Source organism: Alligator sinensis, unplaced genomic scaffold, assembly GCF_000455745.1.
Source record: "Alligator sinensis unplaced genomic scaffold, ASM45574v1 scaffold71_1, whole genome shotgun sequence".
Lineage (NCBI taxonomy): Eukaryota > Metazoa > Chordata > Crocodylia > Alligatoridae > Alligator > Alligator sinensis.
The window spans coordinates 2,034,178-2,048,758 of NW_005841834.1; the positions used below are offsets into that span (position 1 = coordinate 2,034,178).

At 34.9% G+C, this 14,581-nt stretch overlaps 1 protein-coding gene across 1 annotated transcript in view; it reads right to left on the reverse strand.

The window, feature by feature from the left end:
* ZFHX4 (zinc finger homeobox 4) overlaps positions 1-14,581 on the reverse strand; it is a 181,547-nt gene that overhangs the window by 55,504 nt on the left and 111,462 nt on the right. The gene's annotated exons all lie outside the window — the stretch shown is intronic.

A 14,581-nucleotide genomic window follows, 5' to 3' on the forward strand; every position in this document is an offset into this window, starting at 1 on the left:
TTAGAATCTGACATGGCTTCTACTATGGCCTCAAACTTGCAATCCCTCAACTAGTCAACCATGCATCTTAGCACCTGCACTGCACCACACCAGCCCCCTCACAGACCATCATTCATATTTTAAGAAAACAGTAATCTTTTTTAGCTTTACCATGACTTTCTATCTTGACACTTCTGTGCCATTTCAAGAAAACTGCCTTTTGAAAGATTCCACACAAGTCTAAGAAACTCTTAGCTACCAATGCAAACCATATTCTCTTACCAGAAGGTACTTGACCTCTGCATTATTTTTTCAGCAAATCAGCTTGTTATGACTAATGAATCAGGGGGAGGATTTTTCCCCATTACATTTTCTTCAGTTCAGTCAGTTCTTGCAAAGCACAAAGGTAAACAAAATCTATTCCGTTAAATAATACCCTACGTTCTAAATACTACTTGTTCACATTACAGTCAATAATATTGTTATTGAGATATTATATGCTGCCAACATTCCTGTTTGGAGAATTATGTTCGAAGCACCTTCTGCTTCTGAATTGTCCTAATAGCATTTGAGGTCCATTCTTTTGTTAAAAAAATCCCAATAATATGGGTTTGTCAGCAAATATATCTACAAGACTTAAGAGGTTCTGTGCAATCAGACTGTATGGAGTGCAACTGAATAATGAAAAACAGCACAACATGTATTTTCCCCCAATGGTGAATAATATGTCAGAGAGAAAAACACATTAGCTCAGCCACTATATATATCTATAATGTATTTATTTCACTGGAATTTTTATGAAAACTAAACATACAGATCTGGTTATTGTTACTTAACCAGCTCAATGAAATAAAGGGAGAGAGACCAATGACAGAAGATTTTATGTTTTTGAAGCGAGTAGGATGGAATTATTTGATTCACAGTTACACCTAATATGGCTGAGTAACATAAACACTAATATCCTGTTTCTTACTCCAGACAGCAAATCCTGTATTGCTTAAATTTAGTTCAATGTGAAAGAATGCTGCTTTACAGTGGAAAAAAAATGTTTATTAAATATTCTTATAAGATCACTGAAAATAGTAAGCACTAGTTCTTTGCCACACAATCTTGAAGAACTCAGTGTTCTGCTAATATTTCTAGAACAAAATAAAACTAATTGCAAGTTTTAAAGTTTTATAAGCAAGTTTCACCTAAGGTATCCCACACTGAAATTCCAGGCCTGTGTGTCATGCACTGAAACATCTGCAACAGAATATAACATTCTTGATAAATGAGATAAGTAAAAACATGTTTGTCATTAATATTTTAAAAGTATCTCTTCACTCACACACTTAAAATAATTTGACTGTTTTCTCAATGAAGAAATCAAATATACAGCTGAGAATTTTATGCTACATTCAGATACAACTTGACCACTCTATTCCTCTTAAAAGACAATAAAGTAGTTCAGATATATAGAACTATAGAATATCAGAGCCTACCAATATCTTGTTAAAAACACCTACACCACATATCTGTATTTCCTTATAGATGTCATGAATGAAGGCAAAATGGTATTTTTTATTTTATGAGCTGCAGACCACTATTTTTTCAATTGTATACATTTGAGGTAAATTTGTGTACCAGTGCATGAGGGAAGCTAAATACCTAGAATATGCATTGCAACATTTTTGATGAAAAATGAATGTGAATAGTATTATTACTCTCACCATGTTTTCTTTGTGTTTCTCCAAAATCCCATGAACAATTAAAGTGAAAAATCCATTCACGTTAACAGAACTGCATCTTTTCTGTTATTTTAGAATATTTTTAGGTATGATGTGTTCTTAACTTTCGTTTTTTTGATTGGTTCCAGTAATCCACAAGTCCTCAAAATAACTCTCCATCTTTTTTTAAGCAGTTTAATCAGAATGAGAATCTGAACTACAAGTTTATCCAAACCAGTCTCAGTTTAGTGCTTTCGTTTCTGCTGTGCCAAACCACTTCTGGTGTTTCAGGCAAGGCAATGACAGCATACCTTCTTGTTATTATTTATGCATGGAAGGCCAAACCAAATGCTTGGGCGGATCCCTGAAGACATGAAGTAGGTAGTTTTTTCCATCCACAGGACCCCATTTACATTTAAACGAACTTGCTCCTTGTGAAAGATTGGCTCCAACAAAGAATACCACATGACCACAGACATTGAAATTAAATCACAATCACGAGTATAGAAGCCACCAACATATTGCTAAAAACAACCTCCAACATGTATCCGTATTGACTTACATACATCAGGAACAGAGAGAAAATGTTCCATTTTATTTTATGAGATGCATCCCACTAAATTGTCTTAATCCACATACACAATAAGCGGTTCCTTCCCAAACTAAAGTAAAATATGTAACAAATAAAACTACCTCTGCAACGACTGGATTCTTCATCAAGACTAGGAAAATGGTCATGTGCAGGTCTAAGCTTTTAAATGGATGATTTCTTCTAGATGATGCTAGAGTGGCACTGAGTTGACAAATGTGGGAAAGTCCTCAGCTGTGAGATGGGGGCTTAGGTTGTGGGCTCTTGGTCAATTGAAAGGTTGCATTAAATGTAAATTATAGGACTGTTACTTAGATATATACCCGTCTCAACCAGGTGAAAGGCAAACAGCGCCCTGCACTAATTCACAGATGAACTGGTGATAGGCTTGCTAGCAAAAGCAGGCAGGCAGCAGGCAATTATAATCCTCATCTTTGAAGGAAGGAAGGAAAGGTATTTTTATATAAAGCCATATTAAATTTCCTTTTTTAAGTGCCTCTATGTATTTCTCTTTTCAATTTATATGAAAAGGCATTAGGCAAAAGTCTACAACAGAACTGGCAGTAAATATCACAGAAACAATTGCTCTTTTATTAAATATTTATTGAAATAAATTCCTGCACATTCTCATTTTTCTTCTTCTGCTTCCAATATTTATTTACAGCTGATTATTAACATCTGCCAGTATAACAGTTTCATCTGTACAGAAGCCGAAGGGTAAAAAAGTCACACCCCCCTTTTAACATGACCTGTAGTTAGACAGAAAACAGTTTTCCCAGTCACCGCTTGGCTTCCTGTCTGTGACCTCTGAAAAGCATTGGAGGCCAGGGTTAATGGCCTTTCCAATCTCTGTGATAAGAATTCATTTTGTTCTATTACCAGCAGTTATCTCAGGAGCCTGCTGCATCACTTCAGCAGGGTTCAATCAATGAGAGGACCTAATGAAGTAACCAGCTGTAGCTCTATTTCCCTGGTCAACTCTATCAGACAAATAAGATCTATCAGTCACATCTTAAGGCCGATCCTAGAAACAGCATCTTCACATGCCGAACCCGTATGCATATGAACTAATGATACCTGGCCATTTCTTTTTAATCTTTCCTTTTGATATGGCTTTTCTAACACAGAAAATGGAATGAAATGGGCTTTGAGATGTTGCATTAAACAGACAATAATGCAGGATTAAAGAGGCGAAGATTTGCAGAACAGCAGATAGAGTTTGTATTAATAGCAAAAATAGTGCAAATTATAGTACATCACTGATTCTTTGCTATGCAACCCTAGAACTTTTATTTGGCTCTTTATGCTGGTATTTTAGAACTCTCAAGAAAGAAAAAAATAATTATGTTTATTATTTTCAGCCTTAAGTATCATATATAGTTTTAATTATAGGATTTGGTTTTTTGGCTTATCGTTTAAGAAGAAAATATAATTATGGTGATATTTTTATTTTTCAGGCATATGCCAGTCAACATAATTGTAGACCTCAATTTTGTTTCACTCCATACTTAGGTGACATCATGGAAAATAGGTAAATTGTGACAAAACAATATGTATACATTTATGATTTGATAGAATTAATTGGATCCTCCTATAATTTAAAGGAATTATGTCCTGCTTATAAACACAAACATCTTCTTAGAACTAACTGTTTTCTGAAGATCAAATAATAATAATAATAATAACAACAACAACAACAATAATAATAAATAAAGAAGACTTTGAAAATTCTCTAATAAATCAAAATAGGGTTTTGGTTGGGTTTAGTTTATAATCATGGAGTACAGGACCAAAATACAACTTGTATTGCTTGTATCAAAATGACCAGTTCTATTTTCTTGTGATGTGTTATACTATAACTTCTAGCAAATGGCCACAGACAAATCACTCAAACATGCTGTGGGAAGCCATGTTAAAGGAGCCTCACATTTGCTGGCATGTTGAAAGCCACATGCATCTGAGTTTACTTTATTAGGTTAATCAAGATGAATCTTATGAAATGAAATTTGTATCCTTTTAACTCGACTGGCCTCTTTGTCAAAATGAAATGAAAGCAAGCATGACTATTTGCTGCTATGCAAAAAGAGAGATGCTATCCAAGAAATAAAACAAAATGAATAAGAGTGCTTGCCATCCCAAAACAGATAACCAGACACACACACACACACACACACACACACACAGAGCGCTATTTCATTAAAAGCTAAATACTATTTTGTGCATAGTAGCACATCTAATGGATTATGACATAGTAGTATTACTGTACATATGCTTCAAATAAATGCCTATATCTTTATTCTGTGTGTAAAAAATGAGAAGTCTTCCTTTGCAGTCAGTCTACATTAATAAAACAATAGAAATACTACTTATGCAATTAGATGATAGCTTTTTAAAATTTTAAACCTCTTTGGTGACCAACAAGGTGGAGGATGAGTCTAAAAACTACTATTTGGTGCTTAAGAAAAACATATTTTTGCCATGGATACCTATGTAAAATGATATATCTATGCTACATATGTAAACAGATAAGATTATGCCTAGCAGGCATTTTGGGAACATCTGTCAATTTTTTATGGAATGCACTGATTGTGGGCTATTGATTGCATTTAAACAAAGTTGTTTAAAAAAAAAAATCAGCTAACAATTCGTGTAGAAAGGACTGATCAATATTTAAATGACTCTCTTTATTGATTTAAAATTAACTTTCAATTAAGAGATCCATAGGACTCTTAACTGCGACACTTATCCATTCAAGAGAAAATAAAGGTACATTTATCGATACACTTAAACAGCAGTGGCTGGTTTCCTATTGATTCAGTCATTTGCGCTGGGATTCGTTAGCGTCATCAGGCTTTAACTCGCTTACTAGGTCTTCCCAGCGTATAATACTGCAAGATGCAGGAATGTATGAAAGGATGCAAGGGAAGTGTAGAAAACTAAACTGAGTTAGAAGATGTATGAGAAGGTAAGTCATGCTTCTGCTTTTAAGTCTCCTACTGAAGAAGGATAACTTTTAAAATCTATCTATTTTTATCCCCAGGAAGAGTTCCCTATGAAGCAATTTGTTATGTACAATACCCTTTTTTAGTATCAGAATTATATGAATGAAAGAAATCTTGGTTTATAATATTACTGGGGAACAGCTCTATTGGCTCCTATTGACTGACAGGATCCCCAACCTATATAAATTAATTAACATGTATTCAGTGGTAGCTTAAATGCATTGTTTTTATAATGTTTTGAAAGGGAAGTATTGTATTTGCCATTTATAAGTGTTGTACATACACAGGTTGCATTAAGGGCAATTTTACTTAATAATTTAATTAGAAAATCAAGCTGGCCAGTATTATGTATTTTGAAAGATTTACGAGTGCCTTTTGAAATATGCACTAAATGTATATCCCTATTTTTTTAGTAAAACAAACTCAAATAAACAAAAATAGACTAAAATAGCAGAATGATAATTATAAACATGTGCATATGCATCGGCACACAGGCACACAAATTAAAAACAGGACTGTAATTACATACTTCATTATTTATATGTATTCTGGGCATTTTAGTACACTAAGATAACTGGACATATAATCTATATAGTTAATAATAGACCAAATTCATCCCAGGTGTAACTTCATTGAAATCAACGGACTTGGAACTGCCCTGGGGAGGAATTTAGCCCAATATTTTGACCCTCACCATCCTAGATTAACATATAAAATACATCACAAAAATGAAATAAAAATAAAAGATGTCCAGCAGGCACAGCGTGTTTACTAAGTGAAGTAGCAATAACCTTGCCTGATATGCATGTGGCAGCGCTTCTCTTTGCAGTGCAGTATCGTTTAGTGTGGGGGAGGGGGTTAACGCTGACAGTGGCTCCGGATTGCCTAGTGTCTCCCAGTCTCACTGGCTGTTTTCTCTCTCTCTCTCTTTAAAGCATCATGGCCCAGAACTGTCTGTTCAGTGAAATGAAGCTGCCCCAAGTTGACCTGTTCATTACCTATTCATTTGCTGTGATGTAATCTCTGGGAGGAAAATGCAAGCAGTCTAATTATGTTAAACATCAGAAACTCTTCAGATCAACTGGCATTATTATTCTTTAATCCTAGAAGCTATGTAAAATTTGTGTAAAATCTCACTGTAATATGTGTTCACCAACATTTTATGAAAAAAATATTTTTAGCTTTGTTTTAAAAAAAACCCCAAACCCTTTCAACTGGGACACATTTTATATGATTATGAAGTGCTAGGTACATTATTTATTTTTTGCTCTAGCCACTAACGCTGAAATCTTACCTAAAGCTAATTTGCAGAGATATTACATAATAATATCTTCAGAATCATAATGGGGTAGAAAACTGATTGTGGTCCTTGTGTTCTGGGGTAGAAGCCAAGAGCAGAGACACTGGTGTGTTAATGCAGAAAAGCACCCCTCTTCCTAAAATGTCTAAATCACATAATATTACTGTAACATAATTTGGAATATATTATGACAGTTGCAATTACTGAAAAGTGCATGATGCCATTATTTCCAACTGGAAATTAGATGATTATACTAATTAAGTGATAGCAGGTGGCACAGGATGACTTACAATCCTCTCTGATCTGCAGAGATGCATGGTTCAGTGTCTGAAACACCCAGGAGTAGTAACAATTGGCTTAAGCACTATTCAGTCCCAAGGTGCAGAATAGGGATTCACTTTGATTTAACACTTCCTTATCACATCAAAGAGGTGAAAAAGGCATCTTTATGGATTGGTCTGGGAAAAAAATTCCACTGGTTCAGCTTCTACCTGAGCAGCTAAAGTATTTGAGTCTATGAGAACTACATTATGAAACCACTACAGATATTATAATGTAAAGCTAGAACTCAAATGATAAATCTTTTGATCACAATTGTTTAAACAATTCAGCTCTATTGATTTCAATTGGCTGAATTCTGGATTAATATTGCATTAGTAAACAGGCCTAGGTTAGCAAACTGAATATCTTTCTTGTACAGTAAATGCTTTATGCTATAATACAAGTATTGTCTATTTTTAAGACTTTATGAAGTCATTAAATAAATTAGCGTTTTAGGGGTTATTGAGGAGTATTCATCCCCTATGTTTAGGGGAGGGCTTGAAGACCATTCACAATTGCCATTCACAAATGTCATCAAAAGACCTTGTTCTTCTTGCTGCCCACAGATCTATGTTAAATTTGAAGTAAAGCCATGAAAACAATCTTCACAATTCTGTTACTTCTTTGGTGTTATTATCATTTTGATAATATAAAATGTGCTCAGAAACTAGCTCTCTTCTTTCTGGATTTTTCATTCTATATGTTTCTGGAGTAGGACCTCAATTTACTAGCGATAGGGAAGCAGATCTGCGGAAGAAGAACCATGCTGTGCGAGCCATGGGAATGCAACAAGCATATGCCTATGAGGCAAACCAAGCAATTCTTACAAATAATGGAAAATAAATGTTATCTAATTTCTGAAATTCTCTTATCCTGCTTTATCTGTCTCTGTAGAATGTATTTCAACACTGTTACTGTGTTTCTTACAATAGATCAAAGACGTGCCTGATAAGACTTGATTCTAGACATATTTGCAACATTCTATGATAGTTACTGTGTAGCTGTTTTATTTAAACCTTTATTTTTCCCCTGCTAAAGCCTTACTTACACCATAATTTCAGAGATTTTCACATTACTTTATCAAAACTATGGATGGTAGACACAAGTAATTGCAAAAGTTGTTGCTATTGAATATATGAGTGTTCTTCTGAGATACTACAGTTACTTGACTCCGGAATACCCTGATGAGTGATGATGTGTGCAAACTAAGTACACTGTAATTCTCTTATGCCACAAAATTTCACATAGTTGCATGCATTATGATGCTAGAAAATGCCAGGAAACAAAGGCCTGTATCAAGGACAGACAAGAAATGCTCTCCAACTGACAAGCCCAAATGTACTTCCTAATTCTACAGAGAAAAGCATCAAAGTTTATGAAAATCAGTCATCTTGCGTGTTTTTTATGCTTTAATAGAACTAAATGGAATGGAACTAAACTTTCAATCTCAAAATGCCTTATCTCTTCAGTGAATACTAAACTGTTCAGTTTTTAAAATGCTTCCATACTCCTGGGGTTTTTTTCTTCTGTTAGAATGCTTGCATCTTTTCCAGAAGAGAATTTAACTGAGTGTCCAGCAATAAAAACAAGTTACCTTCCTCTGTATAAGTAGAATAAGAAAAATTTAGTCCTATAGCCGAAATCATTCATTTAGCCATGCAAATTGGAATAATGGAACATTGCAACTCAAAGGCAGCTATTGGAGATATTGAAATGTGTTGTTCAACCACAGAAAATAAGACAGTACTACAGGCTCAAGGCCAACTTTCTTACCCTTGCATACCACTGATTAGTTCAGCCTTAGCCGAACAGAAATCCTTAATCTTCTCTTTTTAATAATGAAGAGGTAAACCCTCTTTCACCTGCATGTGGAGTCTGCTTTTTCATCAAAGCTCAGGAGATTCCAGCAACAAAATCAATGTATGCATGTTCAGAGCAGTTTTCAGGGTTTTGTAAGACAAATCTTTCAAATGGGAGCTAGTTTAATGCTATTGAGCTGAGTTTCGATCTGACAGACTGAGTGAACAACACAGAAACAGTTCACTTACCACTGCTCACACTACAGGAGGTTGGAATCAGGTACAGCTTTGTACAAATACAGCTGCGCAATTTCTCAGTAAACTCTCACCCTACCTAATCCAACATTAAATTCAGCAGTAGACTGTTTAAACAAACAAATAAAGATACAAAACCCTCTCTAAACCATAATTATATTATTTCTTTTCTATACAAAGAAGGAAAATCAGGTGTATTGTAGTGTTGCATTAATGTAGTGGGCTTGTGTTACTTTCATTTATACTTGTGAGAATTGAGAGTGACTCCGCTAATGCCAATAGACTCACCCTGGTATAAAACTGGTGCCAATTAGAGCAATACCTGTTTACATGCACACAGAGCCTGATACTAAGCATATTTCACAAATACAATCCACAAAGCTCATCTGTATTTCTGTGCTGCTTAAAGCTTCTATCAACTCGTTCTTGGATATTTTGAAACAAATGGTGCAATTTAACAACTTTACATGCTTATAAAGAAGCTTCATAATACTTTTAGTGGTTATGCTTCTGATTGAAGATCTTGATCAGTAGGTATTTCACACTTTCTTTTGAACCTAAAACTCTATGGTATTTCCTTACTGAAACATGTTCATATTCTTTTAAAGAGCAAAGTGACGAGTCCTCCAAAATATCTATGGTATAATTATAAATATACAATTTTGACTATGCATGTTTACAGGTATCTATAGAATTGTGGTCTATAGTTGTACAAAATGGACTCAGGATATATATTCAAGGCCTAGATGTAATAACAAATTCATATACTTTTTTTTCTGACAGCATAAAATATAAAACAAGTCAGTATAAAAATAGCAAAGCAAATTTGATTTCAAGTGCAGGTTCATTACATTAGCAAACTCCCAATGCACTAGCAATTTTGCCTTATAAAAAAGTGTCCTTTTGCCAATTTAAATGAAGAGTCATATTCTAATTACAGCAGAAATGTTTTAATTAACCTCTCCATCAATTATAACTTTCCTGAACTTTTCACATATTGCAATTTTGTGAATTAAGGTAACTGTTACTTTACCTATCCAACAACAACAACAACAAAAAAGGTTAATTAAAAGGTCCATTTTTTTTAAATACCTGGAAGAGGGAAGAAAGTTCACAGCTGAAGGAGGAATTTGTTTTAATGCTCTAATCCGTCCACTGGAGCCTTTCAGCAAAAAAGAGAGGAAACCTACACTTTGGTGCTATGAAGGATCGTATGCTCATATCTCACAATCTAAGTGCATCTTTCTGCTTTTTGAACATAAATGGAGGTATTTCCCCATGCCCATAAATATTTCACAAGTAAATTTGTGCATTTGTTTTTAAAAGGAACTCATACATACTGATAGTCATATCACTAGCAGCTTGACATATCTTTATGAATTAGGGGGGAAAATGTACTTTTCTCCCATTCCACCTGTTTCTGATAGATAGATAGATAGATAGATAGATAGATAGATAGATAGATAGATAGATAGATAGGCCTTTTGAGTGTAAACAGTGTTCAACAGTGACTTAGTTTTCCTCCATTTACCTGATCTTTCCAATAAAGGAAGTGTAACAAGGCTCAGAAAAAAAAAAAAAAGATTGTTCCCCCTTTCCAACAACAGAGAAAGCAAAATTAAGGGCATGGTTGAAGTGAAAATCCAAGGGACAAATGCTGCCATCCTTACTCATGCACGCCTACCACTGCAGTTAATAGGGTTAGGACCTGAATGAAGAGTTCCAGATTTGACACTTTACAAAGAAACCTTTGAATCACTAGGGATCCTGCAGTCTAATCTAATGGGGCTGGACTGATGGCTGGCAATCACGATTGTGGCTCACATAGCAAGAATAACCAAAGCGCACAATAGGAGACATTTTACCCAGCTTTATGTTTTCAGACTTTATGATCAATGTCATGTTTTACTAATTTCCAGACACTTTATGTGCTTCATGACAGAGAATGCCCCTGTGAAACTTATTTCTACTGTCAGAATTTCAAAATGTCATCCTGAGCTTTATAGAAACCTCATTCTTTTTAGAAGTAATTAGCTAAGGCATAGTTTGTATGGCAATTAAAAACCACTTGCTTGCAGAAGCTTGTAAGCATTATGTAATTTTTTTTAACTACAAGTACATATGCGTATTCTTGCCTCCAGCTTAAATACAGTGAATGTTGTAGTTGGTTGCACAGGAATTGTCTCAAGAACATTAAAGCAAGCCAAACACGATTGTATTCCAACTAAAATTGCTCTCTTTATACCGTGTATTGAAACTTGATAACTGTTGGTTATAAAATTCCTTTGATTTTCTGTAGGTAATAAAATACTTTGGCAATTACTATTGACAGTTCTGGATAATCTTGAAGGCTGCCTTGCCTGAAGAAGATGAGTGTTACAAATCACTCCACTGAAAGAGGGAAGAACAGCAGCAGGCAGCAGACAGGTTTCAATTTCACAATGCTGATTATCTCATTCGTGATTCTATGCATGCCTAAATCTGAGGATCCCTCAAGCAGCTATATGGACTTCTACTTTTAAAATGCCTATTACGCTTTCATACTTTTTGCTGCTTCCTGAAGAGTGCCATTTCGCCAAGCTTAAATAGCAGAAAATTGCACTGCTTTTCCTCTGCCCATCTCCTCAATCTCTATTAACCTGCACAAGAACAAAGGAGTATGATAGTCCAGCTATAGGTTGGAAAATAGGTTTGAAGTTGTTTTTCATTTAGTGGAATCCATCTTTCTGATTCGTAAATGTATTCTAACAATAACATTGCTTTAATATATCAGTAAATGACTAAAAATACGGTCTTTAAATCTATATAATATTTATCTTAATATATGCACATGTACATCACACGTGCAATCAGTGCAAATATATATACACATATTGCTTACATAAACATCAAGTGATGCTGTATTGCTATTACAATGTGTCATGATCTAAATAAAAAGGAATACAAATGAAAATGGTGCAAATGGATTTTCCCCCCCTGTTTAGGTTACAAGAGAACAAGCAGAAGCAGATATAAGCAGAAATGAAAACTGTTGAAGCACCTGGTTCTAATGCTTGAAGTAGGCCTTTATTAGATGTCATAAACTGAATGATGCATTACTCTGTGGATGACTTATAGCCTACAAATGTTGAGGTAAAATGGAGGACAAAGAGTTCTTTTAGAACAATGAGGTTAAATGTTCCTTTCAAATCAAACAATATTTATTAAATGCAAAATTGTAATAGGCTTAGAGAGATTGGAAAATATTTCCTTTAATTTTTTAATGCATTTCTGCCTTACCTTTAGGGATAAAGCATATTTTACTTGAATAGCTCATATTTTATGTAAAAATTATTTACAATCTAACCTACATTCCAAATGAATTGTTAAACAAAAGGGAAACCATTTAAAAATCCTAGTCCTGATACAAGTTTGATAGCTCGATGTGCATTCTAACCAATTACATTAAAATTCATGTCGGCTGTCGAACAAAAAAAAAAAAAGGGAATTTTGTCCATCAGAAAATGTTTTAAAATAAGATCTGCTTTGCGTTTAAAAAGATAAAAGAATGTTTTCTAAAATGACAATTGGTGGTTGGCCATCGATTCTGAGCTTTAATCTCATAGCCTACTCAAATTTCCCATTATGTCTCACTGAGGCTTAGAGGGATAGAAAGGCCGAACTGTGGCCTTCAACAAAAGTGGAGGGGGGTTACAGCATTAAGAAACACAGCTGTTGCTCACAAACTGCAAATGTTAGAATAACTCACTGCTTGTTTTTTTTTCTTGCTGCTAATAAAAACTTAAAGTGTTTTGCATGCTTTCTATAAACAGTGCACTTAAGTTTTATAATCTAGTACATCTTATTAAGCGTGAAGTCTGCTGATCCCTAAATTATTCATAACATGGTCCAGACTGATTAAGATTGGCTTGTTAAGGAGCACAAGAAGCAATTAAACTGACAAGGCAGTGCGGCCTTGATGTATACATTTATTATCACAAGAATACCCAAAGTGAATGCCCTTATTAAGCAATGAATTTCACCTCACTGGCCTTCTACCATTGCTGCCACAGGCAGAGAGAGCTAGGAACAACATGTCAAAAGCTAACTCTGAGGAAATGCCTATCTTCAAGTGAAACCGATTTTGTAATGAACCTTTCAGTTCACTCCTGAGGTAATAAATCCTGACTGGTGCATTAATTACTTGATAACATCCCATCAAAATGCAAATGCAGCACTTGACCCATAGGAATGGCTCACTAGCTGTTAACTCTTCAGGGTATACATAAATTGTCTGTTTTCTTTTATCAAACAGGGCATTTATTTCCATCTTGCTAGGGTGAATGTCACTCCTGCCACCCTCGGCCCCTCAGTGGCCTGACACCATCATTTGCAGAGGACTGTCACTATGTGCCGACATCCTAATTGTGCTACTTCTTTGCTTTGTACCTTTGAGGCAGAATTTCCAACTCCCCCCTCCCTTTTTGGAGAAATCTTGCATGTCAAGGACAAAGCTGTAATAGCATTACAAAAAATGACCCGCACCTCTAAAGTACACTAATCTTTCTTTTCAATGGCAATACATTAAACAAGGAATTTAGTTCCTTGAAGTGATTAAATGAAAGCTGAACATATCTATGTGTATCACCATCCAATGGATACAGTAAGCATGCTTGTAGGAAGAATTCCCCCAAAGGTATATTTACATGTTTGACAGATGATGCTTCAATACCTTCAATAAACTGTCAATACTTCTACATCATATAAACAAATACTTTGTCAAAAGGGAAAAGAGAGTACTTTTCAAAACAGAGATTTAGGTTGTGTGAAATAAAATCATCTGCTGCACTGTATTCTCTTAACTTCTCATATAAAACAGGATGCTTTAGTTATAAGAAATGTATCTGCAAGAAATGATAATGAGGATTCACATTTAGTAGTTCCTCACTCAAAATTCTAACCTACATCAATGGGCCCAACTTGCCCACCTGGGTCAACCTGCCTTATAGTCTCTATTTGTCTTGAAGGCTTGGTGAAAATCCTTAATTCAGGTTACTAGGCAACCCTGCAGGTGAGAAAATATAATGTTTGGCCTACTCCATTTTCGAATACACACAGTGGCCTAATGCCTTCAAAATAGACTGTGCAAAGCAAGCACGGCAAATTCTCAGCTACATTTTCTGAAGGCGAGGTCAGAAGAAAATTAATTGATGCTGAAAATGATGACAGAAGGAGAGGCACCACTGAGACTTGGTGTGACTGGCATGTGATGATGTTAGCAAGAATCCCAGCATGTGACTGGACAGTGTGATGAAAAATATACTTTATGTGAAGGAAAAACAAGTTACAAAACTTAATTAGTTTTTGACACTTCTTCGTAAGTTATTATCTTTTCATTTGGAACATTGCCTTGGGACATCAATACACAAGAAGAAATGAAACATTCTTACTGTAAATCTGAAAGAAAAAGATGACTTTATATTGCACCTCTCCTTTTACATGTCTTTTTGAATAAACAAAATACGCACCGCAGCCTAAGGTATACAAGCCACGGAAGATGTATCTACTGAGAGCATAGAATAGACTTGTTCGATATAATAATCCTGTTACAACTGATTATGCAGTTTTACTTTTAAAAATAAGGGTGG